Here is a 15909-nt window from a genome sequence, read left to right as displayed (position 1 = left end):
GGGTTACTCATCCTCACCATCACTAGCAATACCGTTCACCAGAGATGTGTTTCTTTCATATGTGTAAAACAGATTTCCAAAACAAAGTATCTAAATACACATTACTATTCTTATTTGGATACTGTCCAGATGAACTAAACAAAAGCTTTTCAAATAATAATATAGTAAAATCATACTACCATGCTTTTAGAAATATCTATTCAAAACTGTAAGAAATAACCGCTAGAAATATTCACACACATACAGCAGTTCTGTCATTTGGGCACATATTTTATGGGGTTTTTTGAGACTAATTCTTTGCTCATATTTTTTTCTGCTTGGTTTCTCTCATGAGCTTGGCTCTTATTTCCCCGTGCCTTGCCCTCTCTGGTCGATCACATCCTCTTCTCAGCTTCCTCCTTGCTCTACTTGTATGTCCTCTTCCGGGGTCGTGCCTTCTCCTTTTGGCTCACCTTCTCACCATCTGCCTTTCTTGGGCGTTTGCTCAGAGGAGAAGCTTCGCCTTGCTATGGGACCGCCGCGTCAGTGGTCCCCTCCACTCCCCTCTGCTCTCCTCCATGGTGCTGCCCCTCAGCTTTGCCCCCAGGAGCTTTGGGAAGCTGAATTAATAAGCATGGATGACATCATTTTGAAAAGTGCCAGGCAGTCTATGTAAAATGGAAAGATGCGCTTTTAAAGCACCGCAGCCACCTCAGGAGTAAAGTCACCTCTCGGACTGGAAGCAAAGCTCTTTTAGGAGAGCTTCTGTGCCTAACTGCTTATAATGCTCTGTTTTGTAAATTAAAGTAAAACCAAATTCTATTATGTGAAACCGTAACACCCTGCTCATCACACAAGCTTTGAATTATGTGCTGAAAGCTCCAATTGCAACCACTTGAGTGACAGGACGGGACTGGCCACAAAGTCAGCTGGCAGCAGTACGAGGACTATTTTGGTTGCTGGAAGCAGCTAAGTCACGTTAGCGGAGGGGCTGTCCAAGCTTCCTGGGTTTGCTGCTCAGCAGAGCGCACTCGGCAAGGCAGAGCTCTGCCCCACGCCCGGGCTCCCACTGCAGATCCAGCCTGGAGGCTCCCGGGGCTCCTCTGCTGCATTGTGATCCCTGGAGGGGCTCCCGCAGCGCCCACAGCCATCCTGCCCACTGCCGTGCATTTCCCTAGGGACCCACTGCAGCACCGAGGATAAAAAAAGATGTTATGAGAGAAAAGTGTCTTCAAATAATGCAGTTGCTCACACCCACACCCAAAAAAGGGAAATATTTATAAACAATTCCGCTTTTATTTATATAGTTCCCATGGCTGTACTCTGTCAGACTCCATCTGTGCTTTCCCGGAGACCATCCTCCTTACTCTGCACTTATTCTCAGCCTGTAATTTTTCAGAGATTAAGGGAGTGTAGCTTCATTCATAGACTGAACAAACTGCAAGCATGAAGAAATGTCACTCATCAAAGATGACACATTTAGCTAATTTATTATAACATTATAACAGAGGGGTAGAAAATGCAGAAAAAATCAACGGTGACAGAAAAGACCCTACATCTACGCCATAACGTCTTGAGGTGCTGCTGTCAAGTAATGTTTCCTGCTGGAACTTAGCTGTGGGTGATGAGGCTACTGTGTAGAAGAGGGTCAGAAGAGGGTCAGGTCAACCTATTTCCCTGAAAGTCCAGCGGAAGGACGGCGTTGTGTCCCACAAGAATCAGTCTGGTCCCGTGCACGGGAGGCTTTAGTTTCCTGCCCTTATTCTTGCACATGACATGCATCTGAGGTACAGAGTAGCATTTCTACCCACTCTTCAAACACCATTTCTACTGATTTGCACTGCTGTTATGGAGGAAACGGTGACTATGGTGCAGGGTGTTTCCTGCAGATTAATGGCTGGATGGGAGCTAATGGTGGTCCATAAGTAAGGTTGAGGATATTAACTCCAAACGGTCAATAAATCCTTAGGACATGCCCTGACCTCTCTTGGTTATTGCTATTAAAAAAGGAAAAAAAATCCCATGCATTTTTTCTGTATGACATAGCCACCGCTGGTATGTGTAGAGTATATATTAGCAAATCTTTTGGCGCTCTCTCTGTACTGTAGTCATCATAATTTACTATTTTGAGGGAAAGATGTGTGTATGTGCTGGGAGGAGTCGGGGAAGGAAACCATTACTGCTTTGAAAGCCACAGTCAGAAGTTAAGGCTCAGTTCTTCATTTTCTAAAATGTCTTTACTTCCCTATAGCATCAGTTTCTTAACTCTTGCTTTTGTTTAAAACTTTAGGCTCTGGTCCTCTGAGCCATTTACTTCACCCCTTCCCTTGGGTAACTCCTATTATTTTTATCTGAGAAGATTCACCACAATATGACTGTATGGTGTTTGTGTGCCATACGCACGTGTGCAGGGAGGAAATGAGAACAGAAAGGTGTCATCAGCGTTTGAAAAGGATGGTACGATACTAATAACCAGCAAGCAGCTCTGAATGTATATGGTAATGGACAGAGTGGGCAAAACTACACCATTGCTAGAAGAGGCGGTTATAAAGGAGAAGAGCTTAAAAGGAAGGTAGCTACATCTACTTACTTCTTAGCACTTTTACCGAGATCTTTGCCGTACAACCTTTTCTCCCCCGTGCATTCCATTGCAGTGTATGCTCTTCCTGTCAATCTACTTTATGGACATTTTATTGACATGCATTTAAGAACCTCTCAGAAAGGACTTCGGCTTATGTGAGGGCTAATAAGATCTCAACACCCTGTGTCCTTGTCCCTCACAAGACATCGCTGCACAAACTATTCCAAGGAATTCTTTCAGAGGGGACACCATGCTGTTGCCCATAAATCTAAGGGCAGCTGATGGAAAAATTAAAACTATGAAGACACTAAGCGATACAAATTAATTAAACAAGGCAGAGGAATATTTTAACAAATGCTATCCCGCCACACAACTCACCACTATTTTAAAGATAATGCTGTGGTATTTCCATCAGAGTCAGCAGTAGATGCAGTAACCTTTGGATAAGATCCTCTGCCTCCTGGCAGACTGTTGAGAAGGAGATGAAGGCATGACCAATGCCTGAAGTGACTGGAGGCATGACCAATGCCTGAAGTGACTCGGAGGATGATGAAGGCACTGTGTAGTCCAGCCCCAGTTTAGGTACTGATGATGCACGTTGGCAAATATCTTCTCTTTAAAAGCTTTGGCAGCAACATTTTAGATTCAAGGCAAATACTAGGTCTATATTATTAGAGCAACTTTAGTAACAGGGCCAGGGAGAGCTGTGAGATTTAACAGATCTGGTCCAGTCATTTATAGGTGGAACTAAACTGCAGCACATGCCACTCTTTCTGCCCTTTTCGCTAATCCTCTTCTCTGCTCTCTCAACACTATTCACAAATGCTAAGTTCACCGACAGCAAAGCTTGCTTTTCTGCATGGTGTTCCATGGATTTAGTCCATACATCCCCAGGGACTTGTAAACCACAGGTTGAAAATTATTAATCTCTCCCTCTGTAGAGACCTTGCATAAGCCAAGAGCACCTCTGCTGTGCAAGCCCTCATGGTTTCCTTAAACAATTGCTGTCCTATGTGGTCAAGCTGCCTTTGCACAGAAGATGATGCACATCAGCCATGCCACTGCCTTGTTAATATCCATATAATTATTTTCTTCTCCATTGCAGAAGGCCACTCTTTTTGCCATGCCTTGTACACGCTGACCAGCAGTTCAAGTAATTCACCAGTCTGAGGAAGCTGTTGACTTTACTCTTCAAACCTATATTGTCTGTGTTTGCAAAACAAATCTTGTTGTGACCCCTTAACTCCATTAATGAGTTTCTCCAGGAAGGCTAGGAAAGCCCTGGGAGATAACAGTTATCCTATCTACTGCCAGTTATCACCTTGAACCGGTTGCTTAGCCTGTGCAGTTTGTCAAGACCACTGATCTCACCACATCTGGGATGTTTTTGGGAGCCAACCTTGCCTACCTCCAGTGATTCCAGAGCGGTGTTTTGCGAACCACAAAGTGCTTTACTAAGGCAGACCAAACAGCTCACAGCTGTCGAGTCTTGTCAGTTCCAGACACTGAGCAGTGGCCCGTTCCTCAGGCACACTCCTCTGTACCGTGAATCTTTTGAGAAGGATTTAATTTCACTGATCAGCCATCTATGGTGACTTGTGCAGCTTAGCAGCTCACCTTTCTTAGGCACTCTCCGCAGAATTGACTTTCCTCATTCTTTATTTAAGAATCTTTTTTTTCTTTCTGCGTATTATGTAGCACATGTGACTTCCTGAACAGACCAGCTCCTCCTCTGCTGGATCATCTTGCTCAGAGCCGTACACTCTTTGGACCTTTTTTCCCAGCAACTTCTGGCCGGTACTCTTAACTTTCTCCAGTACAATGCAATCTTCATCATCATCCTGCTTGCAAAGGTCTATATTTTGAATATTGTAATGTCTTTAGGGTGCCTTTTCTTGACGTCATCAAATGTTCAGCATTGGTGATCTAGAGTCTGCCTGGTAGTACTTCCTTCATAGTCCTTATTATTTTGAATACCTCTCCCAGCTTGAAAAATCTGAAGATAATTATACAATTTCAATGTTCCTGGCAAATCGGTTTATTTCCACCTTAGCTGTTTGCTTGTGTTTTCTGCAAAGTTTTTGAGGTTTTCCCATTCATAACGCCTATGCCCCCTCACAGTGTCCCACTGCCTCTGCCTTTTCACAGGCAGGGATATCTTCTAATATGAAGGGTACCTTAGCAGCTTTCCTAGCATATTGAAGGCAGAACTTTTCAGGACTAATTTAATTGCCTGCAGATATTCCTCTGCACTTTGTTCTGGGCTTGTGCCAAAAGCTAGTGGCTCACCATCTTCTCACAGTCCAGTTTTGTCATAGGTCTTTCTGGCATCTTCTGTTAATATCTTGATTTGCCTTCACTGCTCATGCTGCTGTGAAGCAACAAGAGATTTGCTGGAAACTTTGCCACCAAGATAAACAAGGGGCAAGTGAGTTTAGAGGGAAGAATCACCCTTGATACAGTCAATACCAGGTGGAATATCTTAGGTCAATTTTCTATTTAGCTTGAACATTATAATGCACATGTAGATACTGTAATAAAAGCTTTTGAAGAGAAACAATCGTTCACTTATTAGTTTTTGGCTCCACATCCGCACTTACTCCTGCAAGCTATGAGCATCTGGATAGTTCAGTCAGCACTCAATATACAAACATTTCCCTCAAACTGCTCTCTAGACCCTTGCCCTTGTAACAGAACCATTTGATGTCCTGAAGCATACAGATAATATGAATGGATTTCATATAGGCGAAGTACACAACAGACACAGACTAGCTACCCTCTGAGCTCCTCTAGCACCTTCGGAAGGCCTTTAGAAACAGAATCTGTATGTGACAGAGTCATGGGGGTTTAGGAGAACACTCTGCTTATCAACTCCAAACTTCACTAACTCATAACAAAAACATAAATAAAAAACCCTAAAACTTCAGAGAGACATTATAAAATAAATAAAGATTTTTGCTCTGTATAATATTGCTCTATATAAACTCTTTGCAGAAGCATCCAGTTCAGAATAGGCATGAGTTTCATGAAAGGTACAACAAAAAATCTAACCTTAACTTACATAACCTAGGATGAAAAAAAACATTTTATGAATTAGAGGAGTACTGGGCAGAGAGGCGAGCACAGAATCATATGGCAAACCTGATGCATTATTTATTATTTAGTAGAGCTTCTGTAATACAATTCTGTACATTGACTTATTTATGAAGTGCAGTAAGAATGAAAATTAGTGTGTGAATAAAATAAGGTTCAGCTAATATGCTAGCTAAAATTGGAACTAACAAACATGAGCTGAAAAGATGCCATAATGCTCTTAGCCACAACTTGGGAAATGTTAACTTAAATATGTCAAAGCAAATGAAGGAAGGCACATATAGTAACTGTGAAAGATGACATCCCGCTTCTGCTTTCTCAGGCCAGCACAGAGCTTGTGCATTATAGGCAGAAGGAATGAGGGCTCCCCTTTGCATGAATTATAGGCAGCAGGAAAAAGAGCTCCCCTTTGCATGAAACTCATCCTCCTCCCGAGCATTCACGGCAAACCATTCACACCATTGCCAGGCTTGGCACTGACAGAGATTTGGGTTGGCACCACCAACACTAAGCTACAATAATCCTTTAAAATAAAAGTCGCCACCAGACAGCGGGAAGGTGACTCAGAATGCAAGATCCTGTTCTCCACACTTGTCTGGCCGTGAGAGCCTGCTGGCACTGTCAGTGGAGATGCCCGTGAGCGCCAAGTCTAATGGTAGTTTCTCTGACACAAAGCCTTTTGCGGACTCACAGGAGGCAACGGAGACAAGCTGAAGAGCGGCACTGAAAAATATCCTCTCTCTTCTTTAACTCAGAGTCAGAGTGTCAGTACAGTATCTGTGAGTCTCCTGGAGAGCAGCTCTCTGGCTTCCTGCTCTCCGGCGCTGGATTTCCAACTCTACAGCTGAAGTACCTAAGATTGCTTACCAGAGCTCACTGAAATGCAGTGTAATGCCCAAGGGCTGTACTTTTCTCTCTACTTTATCTCAGAAATGGAAATTAGTCCCTATTGCTAAGGCTGCCGTCATAAGTCTCTGGATCTTGCAGTTCTTCACATAAACTACAGGGATCTTTCTGGGCCTTCACATGTCACTTCATATCCAGTTAATGACGTTTTAGGTTAGTATAAGTGTATGGGGGAGTATTGTAGTTTGCTCAACCTTAAGCAGAATGAATCTTTAAAGTGATGATGCAAAGAAACCTGGAGTGTCACTGATGAGCATACAGCTAATTGATTTATTTTCTCTACTATTCATTTCACACACTAAACCATAATAATTTTTGCTCTCACTTTTTGCATTTGCTACTTTTCAAGTCAGTAGCTTTCTTTCCTTTTCTAAATCCCACTTTTTCTAGAGATGACAACGGAAGTTTTGCTTGAGTAAACTGGAACTTAAAAACTGATCAGAGATGTGTTAAAGAAATGAAAACTCTTTGGGGGAGTGGAGAGAAGAGTGTCGCAGGTGGTTTATCAGTTTTAAAGAGTGGTGGTACGTGGCATCGATGGTTTCCAAACAGACACAGAGGAAAACTCGGAGTGCAAGGAGCGTGCTGAAGCTCTCTGCTGTTCCGTGGCTTGAAAAGAACAGCCTCTATGGCTTGCTCTGCGTTGGCTTAGTTCCCGCATTACCAGCAAAACAACTGCCTAGCAACCCAGCTTTTCCCACAACATTTCCTCGCACACGTTGTGTGCCCAGAAAAAAGTATAGCACCTAATATTCTTTCTGGATAATCCCCTTGCTTGAGAGCTATATTCAGCCCTCTGTACTCATTGGAGCTGTAACTAGCAAGGCAATTGCTGTTGTGACAGACAGCGCAGGCAAAGTCAAACCAGCCCTGTCTGTGCTGCAAGCTGTGCAGTAACGCTGTGCGCCCTGAACAGGTTATCTGTGCATCAGACAGACAGCAAACTTGCTGCTTCTCTCCACCATATTTCCCCTAACAAAGGCAGGAAGCTATGACTGTTAGCAAAAAGGTACAGATATCCTTCCTATTGAAAACCCTGTTTTGTGAACACAACCGTCGGGAGCGTCCGTCTGAAGGCATAAATAATTCAGTACTTTAAAAAAATGTGCTGGTTTGAACACGTGAAATTGCTTTTTCAGTAACTGCCTTTAAGGAACATTTACAGTCACACAGTAGGTTTACTAATAGTTACATTTTCTTATCTGACATCCCAGCTGCAGCAGCATCTTGCAACTGAATATTAAAGCTACTTTCCTCACAGTTTCAGCACCAGTAAAGAAAGAATCACCTTGAATCTTCTGCAGCTGTTTCTGAGCAACATACTGAGAGGACTGCAGAATACCCAAATCTGCCCATACGTTTTCTGGAAGCACAAGCCTTCTCATCCCTCCAAAAGATAGCACCGTTTGAGAAGCACTGTAAATAAGCTCTAATTAAGACAGCACTCTTAATCAAACACGCAGAAATTAAGGCAGCAACTTACTTGCCGTCTTCATAACTTCCTCAGGAACATTGTCTTTTCAAATGAGTGTAACAGGAAATTGTGGTAATTACGGGTAAGCTACGCGTCTGCAGCTCAAACCACCCACTGCAAAGTGCAAAGGCAGTCAGCACAGGATTGGTAAGCAAGAACTGTCAGCCGCCTCCCCTTCTTCTTGTACTTTGCATGTAAATCTTAAACAGACGCCATGTGGAGAGAATTGGCTTTAACAAAGATCCACCTGAAACATGTCTGCGAAAAGGCTTTATTACTCATGATAGCTCTATGCTCGGAATAGCAATACTTACCCCTGTGAAGTGCTCTGAGGCCTACAGATGAAAAGCATCCTAGGTGTGCTATCATTCATCGCTGACTTTATCTGGACAGGTGTTCACTGTCTTTATTACAGGCAATACTGACATTTTACTGCCTCCTGGTCATATCAGGATTAACTTGGACCTCTCTTGCCCTGTCTTTTGCTGCAGTGTGGTAGAGAGGGTACTGGGAAGAGATGCGCGCACTCATGGGTCGAGTAGGTCCAAAGACAACTCCACACGCCTTTGCATTCTTGGCTGAGGCAGAACTTTGTCTGTAGTGAATCAAGACCCTGCTCCTGCCTTCTTCTTACAACAGGGTTTCAGAGTAGGGCAGACGGCTAGCTGAAACCGTGCCAGCATCCCACAGCCTTTAAGACAGGAACTACAAACTCTTTTTTGTTTCTGAATTAGCACCTGACAGATGCAGAAAGCTGCCATTAATATCCAGCTCACAGAAGTATGTATGTAAGACTGTGAACTCATGGAAAAGCTCTGATAACATCAGATACTGCAGGCAGTTTGGCATGCCTTTAGTAACTGGATTGCCTCACCAAGGTTTATACTTTCAAATCCGCATTTTTGTCAAAGTCAGTTTAGCACCCACTGGATGGTTAGATAAGGTAGAGACTCGCAGCAGAGCAATGAAATATTCGTGCAAGTGGATAAAATGCCATTAACTAAGTTGCAACTGCAAGAACAAATTCTGCTCTGACACCTGAAGAAACTTGCAGGGATGGTGTGGCTGGAAAAGACAGCAGATTACAGAAAAGAGAAGTTGTACAGGATTGCTGTAGGGCAGATCTAGCCTACAGAATCTGTGTTTTTTGGCACGAGTCAAGAAGCTTGCAGAATGCCTTTAGGATCTCAGTCTGAGTCTGGAGGGTTAGCTCCATGACATAGACTCCAGGAGGTCCTGCTTACGCAGCTACATGTCAGACTAAAAAATCACTGGGGATGCACATGTAAAAGGAAACATCTGTGCCAGCAACTAAAGCAAGTTAGCAATGCTCTCTTGCATAATGCAAGTAAAAGGATGTAGAGACTCCCTGAAGGAAAAGTTTTACCTAGCCTCAGTGAAATGCATCTGGTTTCTTTGCATTTTTCCCCATTAAACATACCCAGTCTTTCCTCACTGCATCTACAGATAGTCGGAGCAGCAGTGTCTGGAAAAACATAGTTTGAACTTCCGTAGAATACCTGCCTGCACCAAACGCACCTGCCGTGTGGGTTATTTGATACCACAGGTAACTTTGCCACTTTTTGAGGAACCTGAGAACGTAGACACAGTAGCATCCCCCCTCCCCATCCTATCAGCAGATAACTGCAACGGATGATTTGACAAGAATGGTGGATATTACTAGCTGACTGAAGTGAAAAGGCTGTCCCCTGACAAGTCAGATGTCTCTGCAATTGATCAAGAGCTAAAGGCCCTTTTGCCCTTGAGTTTCATCTTCTATTTCCTCTCTGAATTCCTCTTACTGCTTTAACCCTCTTACTGTTTCCTATTCAAGTGACACTTTACTTTCTAGCTTCCTAACTTCTCTCTTACTCCTTTTACTAAAAAGATTTCTAATAAGTAATGATATAAACGAAAACAAAATTAAAGGCCTTTTTATGCCTTGATTGTTTCCCTTTCTCCCCCTCTTCTTCCCTTCAGTCTGGACTATATAACGCAACCCTTTGGGATTGTTCTCTCTCCCTTCTCCCCGCCTCCGACCTTTTTCGGGTATAGCCACCATTTCTCTTTCTTCAGTTTAACATTGCTAACTCCTCCGTGGAAGTTCATCCAGCTGTCCTGCCCTTTCTCTCTTAGCCCATCACTCTGGCCAAGGATCACCAATTATTTTGAGCCGTACTGCATGCATGTAACTGAACAGCAGTACGAGAGGGGGAAGAGGACCCAGCTGCTACATGCTAGGGACCAGCTTCACAAAAGAATGTGCATGTTGCAACACCCGGCTCTTAAGTGACTGACTTTCTATTTAACTTCAGAGCCCTAATCCTTGCATGAAACCCACAACAGCTAAAGGAGAGCACCTGGACTAGCAAAGAATGCTTTCAGCCCGAGCTCTGTGAGGGGCTCAAATGCAGGTTCTGGTGGTTGTTTGTCTGACTAGCTGCCAGCAAGATCCCTTTGAGACACTGGGTGTTACGCACCTAGCTCTCCACTGCAGGCAAGCACTTCCATCCTCTCTATACTCACAGACGAACTCTGTCCTGAAACTAGGTACCCGTGCCAGTGCTTCTTCACACACATTGTGGCAGTCGCTATCATCAGAAGACCTCCAATTCTTAATGAACCACTGCTCGGACCAGTATATGGAAAGTCCAAATTCAGTTTTTACCTCCTTACAGAACATTGCAAACCTATGTTTTCCTATCTAGGTGCTCTAACTGTCAGATTATGGAACAAGATATTGCTGGCCTTAAATGCATATTAAAATTTTCATTTGACTGAGAGCAAGTCACACACCAAGAACTTCCCTGGAAGCAGTTCAGTTCACAGGGAAGAGATGCCAACACAGCCCCAGAGGAGCTACCAACTTTGACCTCAGCATGGGATGGAGTTCTCTTGATTCCTCGTGTTGAAAGTATTACTTTTTGCATTGAATATTTACACATTTACACTGCGTCTCTTCTTGGCCTTGAGGTTTAAGCATTCACCTAGGTTTGGGGAAACCCATTTATTGGTAGGATATTTAATGTTAAGTATTCACAAGAGTGGAAGGAAGTTCCCGAGTCTTCTTTCCCTCCCCCAATCTAGACAAGTGGTCTAGTCATGAAATTATTGTCTTTCTCTCATTATTTCATAAAACTGTTCCATTTTGCAATAGAAAAGATTAAAACTGCCTCATCCTATAGCATTATGTAGCTAACTTAAGCATCCATAATAGAGGTGAGTTCAAAAACTCATTAACAGAAGATGGACTTCAGCTTACACAAGCATTTGAACTACTGTTTAATGGGGAAAATATCTTGTACATTGAACCAGATTAATTGATTACCAAATGCACCTAGTCTTACTAATGAGCTCAGTAGATATTTGCTTAAAATAAAGATCTCAGTGTAGCTTAGCTACGTACACTAGGTAGCAACAGACTGTACACAAAACATACACTTAACTCCTGAGGGAACTTCACAGCTGGAAAGTTGGCACACACAAACTGCCATTTGTGTTGTGCAGAAGTGCTGCAGGGGTTTTGAAGATACGAATTTTTAACTCAGGTGTTAAAAGTCTTTGTTATTCTGATGCAATACTCTTGAGGCTAAATGAAACACTGAAGTATTTTTCCTTGCTAGGAGATATATCTCCTCATAGGATTAATGGGGTTTACCCACTGCCATTTTCCCTTGGAATCCAGGCAAATGTTCAGATAAATATTGGTGAGATAAATATTGATCTTGCTGCCACTGGTTGCATTTGGGTAATGTTAGGCCGTTACCTGCCAATGAGCGGATCCCTCCACTATGTTTATGCAACTATTTTCAGTTGGTGAGACACCTTGCTGTCCTCACCCAAAGAAAGATCACTCCAAATACAGTCTTTTTCTCTTTGGAACAAATTTCAACAGTTCTCAGAATGACCAGATCTGCTAAACCAGATCTGTAATTTAGGTCTATAATTTACATCTGAAAATGAAGACTTACAGAGGTTCACTGCGTGGAGAGACAAATACCTGTGAGCTAAATAATTACTCTAAACAGTCTGTTTTGATAAACGCTGCCTGAAACAAAAACAAACCACAGTAATTCATATTAAAATCGTGGTTCTCTAGAGCTGATAGTACCATCTGTAGTAAAGAGAGTCTTACGCAAGTTTATTTTTTGAATGAATAGGGAATTGTTTTGGAGTTCAGCCTTTTTGTTATACAGAGCTCTTTCTTCACATTAGCTATTCTTACTAATGGACACATTCCTGAGCAACATTTTAAAAACAGAGTTATTGCTTCTTACTTTGTTTCTTTAATTCAAACTATGTGGCTTCACCGTGGGGGAAGAGACAAGCATAAGTTTAAAACCAAGCATGGCATCAAATCCTCCTCTTTTTTAAAAAGGGAAGCATTTTCATTTCAAAGTGTCCTTTTTAAGGAAGAACCTCTGGAGAATATCTGAATCACAGAAAGTTTTCAGGGCTGCTCCTCCTCCACTCCTCATAAAGATTTGTTCCCCACAGCATATTTGCTAGTTCTTTGCAAACTATGTCTGAAATCAATACTGGACACTTCCTTTTCAAATTCAAAATTGATTTTAGCCAGTTAAAAGACAACAACCAATCAATTCCTTGTCATCTTTTCAGAAAATTTATTAACACAGCTGGAAATAATCACTCATTCAGCAGTACAGTTTTACAGAAAAAAATAATGAACACAAGAAAGACTATTTCTGACCCACCAGATTGATTCAGACCATTGTAAAGGAATGGTTAGCAATCTAAGGTGAGTTTTAGAAATGTGGCCATACTGACATTGTGCTGCAAAAATGTGTACAATACAAACAAAATAAATCCCATTTCTTTTATTTACCTCAGCAAGAACACAAAATGTGGAATCCCTGTCACACTGCCATATTTCCAGCGTTTCCAGCTGTGGTTGTCTCACATGGCACTCCTCATTAGCACTCAGGGCAATTACTTAACCGCAGAATACATTTCTTTCATTTTACTTTGCCAGTTCCATATCTGTTTATCTTGACCTTATGCAGCCTATGCACAAGTTCAAAATCCATTGATTTAAAATGTGTCTTTACACAGAAAGTGGACAGGAAGGGTCACACTTCTGTGGTTTGCTCTTCACAGACTTTCTGTTAAGCTCACTGTTGTCACTGACAACATAAATTTCTGTGTTTTTCTAAATTCCTTGAGACCTGTGGAGACGACATGGAGAGAAGGAACCATCGACCCTACTCTACATTGTGTACGATGAAAAAATTCTTAATTTGGTCCTATTCACTCACAATTGACAGAAACCAGTGCAAGTCATGGCATTCCCCAGGTTTCTTTTGAGTATAACTTCACTTGAAGTTGTTGGTTATGGGCAATCTGTAAAAACTCATTGACAATTCAGGTACCAAATTGATTTTACAAGTTCGGCAGCCCAACCTTGTGTTTCTTCCTATATGTAAACCCAGAATATCTGATTCAGTAGAAGGAACTCCCTTTTAGTGGGAGGCAAACATAGAACCTAAAAATGTAAAGTAATGATTCAGAGAAGACATGCATTTTAAGCAGCACTCTTTTATTCATATAGGTGAATTTTTTTACGGATGGGTCTCCTTAAGGACTTATGAAATGGTATTGCATTGATACAGTAAATGTAACATCAGGCATTGACATCAAATTTGTTTCATCATGCATATCCACTTTAGTTAAGGACAAAATGTTACCTGTAAGACATATCTAGGTGCTGGTATTCTTTTACAGTGCAGGACACCCCATGAAAATATACATAGAATCTATTATCATATATATAGAAACTTCTTTCTAGGAAATGCAGAATTTAATGTGAAAAGCGAATTTAATGTGAAAAGCTTAGCCTCTGGTTAGATCATCTCTCAACCCATTTCTTTTGTCAGAACTTAGGTCACTGAAGAGCCATACTGAAAATGTTTACACGCAGAGAGAATCTAAACACCAAGACTTATTTCAAACCTTTAAAAATACATTTCGTATTTCCAAATCCAGGCATATTCTATATTTCTCTTTTCTATTTAAGGGTTACATGGTCTTTGCAGAATCAGGGCTTCAGATACCTTTTTGTCGGTTAACAGTGTCAGATGAAATTTCCTCCCCTAAATCATAAACTTAGAAACTATTACGTTTCTCATGTTATCTCTTATCCCAGTTTCTCAGTCACATTTTTTTAATCACCATTTCCTGAGATTCTACTTAGCATTGGACAATACTGCTTCAGAACTACAGTATTTTGAGTACTAGCCAGTGATCACACCAAGGATTTAAAGCACAGATAACTGAAATTTTGGCATTAATAGCCTGCCTCGCTTATCCACTAACGCTCAGTGACAGTAATTTCTGATTTTTAAAGATATATTTTGCATTTCAAACTCATTAAAATATGCTTTCAATGAAGTGAAAGTTATTAATTAAAGTGACAAAAGGGTTTTGTAATTATAACCAATACAAAATGACTGCATAAATTGCTATACATATGCACGATCCTGCACTGACAATGATGAAGCAATTAACTTAAAAAGCAATCTTGCACAGACTGAAGCAGCTTCTCTCTGCCAACACCTCAGTATATGGTATGCCAGTGTTGTGCACTGCGTTATTTTTGCATAAGTAAGAAATTGACTTTTGAAATAATGACTTACCTGGTATCAATGTAAATGAACACAGAAACACCTATCCAGGCCAACTCATTTTGGGCCTGCCAGTTGATGTTTCAAGGTAGAAGTAATTCAGAAAGAAAGAAACACAGGGTGCTGTGACATCCACCGATAACTCCTATCGCTAAAACTTTGCTGTAGGGTCTTTCTGCAACTGCTTGGAAAGGACTCAGGCTGAGAGTGCATGAACTTCCTATTGTCTCAGAGCCAATGTATTTTTTTTACTAACTGTAAGCTATTGATCAAGTGAATAAACAGAGAATCACAATAACTGACTGTTTAAGTTGAAGTGTTATTCCCAACTTTTTATTTATGGAGAATTCACTGTGTGAAGTAAAATCAATTGCTAAGCAATGGGCCTTGAGAAGAAAATAGAAAGTGCAGGATATGGAAACAGTACGAAATGTGCATATGCAACTGCTAAAGACAAGCACTCTGCCTGAGGGCAATAAAGTCCTCAAAGCTTAATTGTAGATACAAAGAAAGACAGGAAAATTAACTACTTTCTGCATACATGGTATTAAATGGACATTTCCTTTTGTGTTTTGGTAGTCAGAGTTCATTGCAATGTTAAACCCTGTGGTCTGGCGCAAAGGGACCGGGGTGGAGATTGTAACGGAAATACCTTTAAATTGTTGTAACCCATGATTTGAGTTACATGTCATAGGAATTACTATAGCAGGAACCACCCGAACCAGTGGAGGACAAGCCTTACAAGAAGCAGTGCAAGTGCAGCAGTGACCCGACCTGAGCTGGTTTTGGTGCCCGGTAACGCCATGCAACACACCACCTCTCCGGTCCTGAGTGACCACCATCACAGATGGAGCCCAAAGTCACGGACTAAATGAACTCAGTGGACATTTTGTGGACATTTTAAAGACGTGTTACAGGGGTGGTCCATAGACTAAGGGAATGATATCTGTGTATTGTATCAAAGGATGGGAAGGGGGGCGGTGGTTAATGAGGATGTATTGGATAGTGTGGGACCTGAGCACGACGTAAATGCTATGGAATAAGGGGTGGGGAATGTGCTGGTTTTGGCTGGGACAGATGTTCTTCATAGTAGCTAGTATGGGGCTATGTTTTGGATTTGTGCTGGAAACAGTGTTGATAATACAGGGATGTTGTGGTTACTGCTGAGCAGTGCTTACACAGAGTCAAGGCCTTTTCTGCTTCTCACACCACCCCACCAGCGAGTAGGTTGGGGG

At 41.8% G+C, this 15909-nt stretch overlaps 1 protein-coding gene across 1 annotated transcript in view; it reads right to left on the bottom strand.

The window, feature by feature from the left end:
- Nucleotides 1-15909, bottom strand: part of CEP85L (centrosomal protein 85kDa-like) — a 194738-nt gene that overhangs the window by 147808 nt on the left and 31021 nt on the right. The gene's annotated exons all lie outside the window — the stretch shown is intronic.

The sequence above is a fragment of the Pygoscelis adeliae genome, unplaced genomic scaffold (genome assembly GCF_000699105.1).
Source record: "Pygoscelis adeliae isolate BGI_AS28 unplaced genomic scaffold, ASM69910v1 Scaffold54, whole genome shotgun sequence".
Lineage (NCBI taxonomy): Eukaryota > Metazoa > Chordata > Aves > Sphenisciformes > Spheniscidae > Pygoscelis > Pygoscelis adeliae.
The sequence above is the reverse complement of the archived record's forward strand: the minus strand, read 5'-3'. Positions and strand labels throughout refer to the sequence as shown.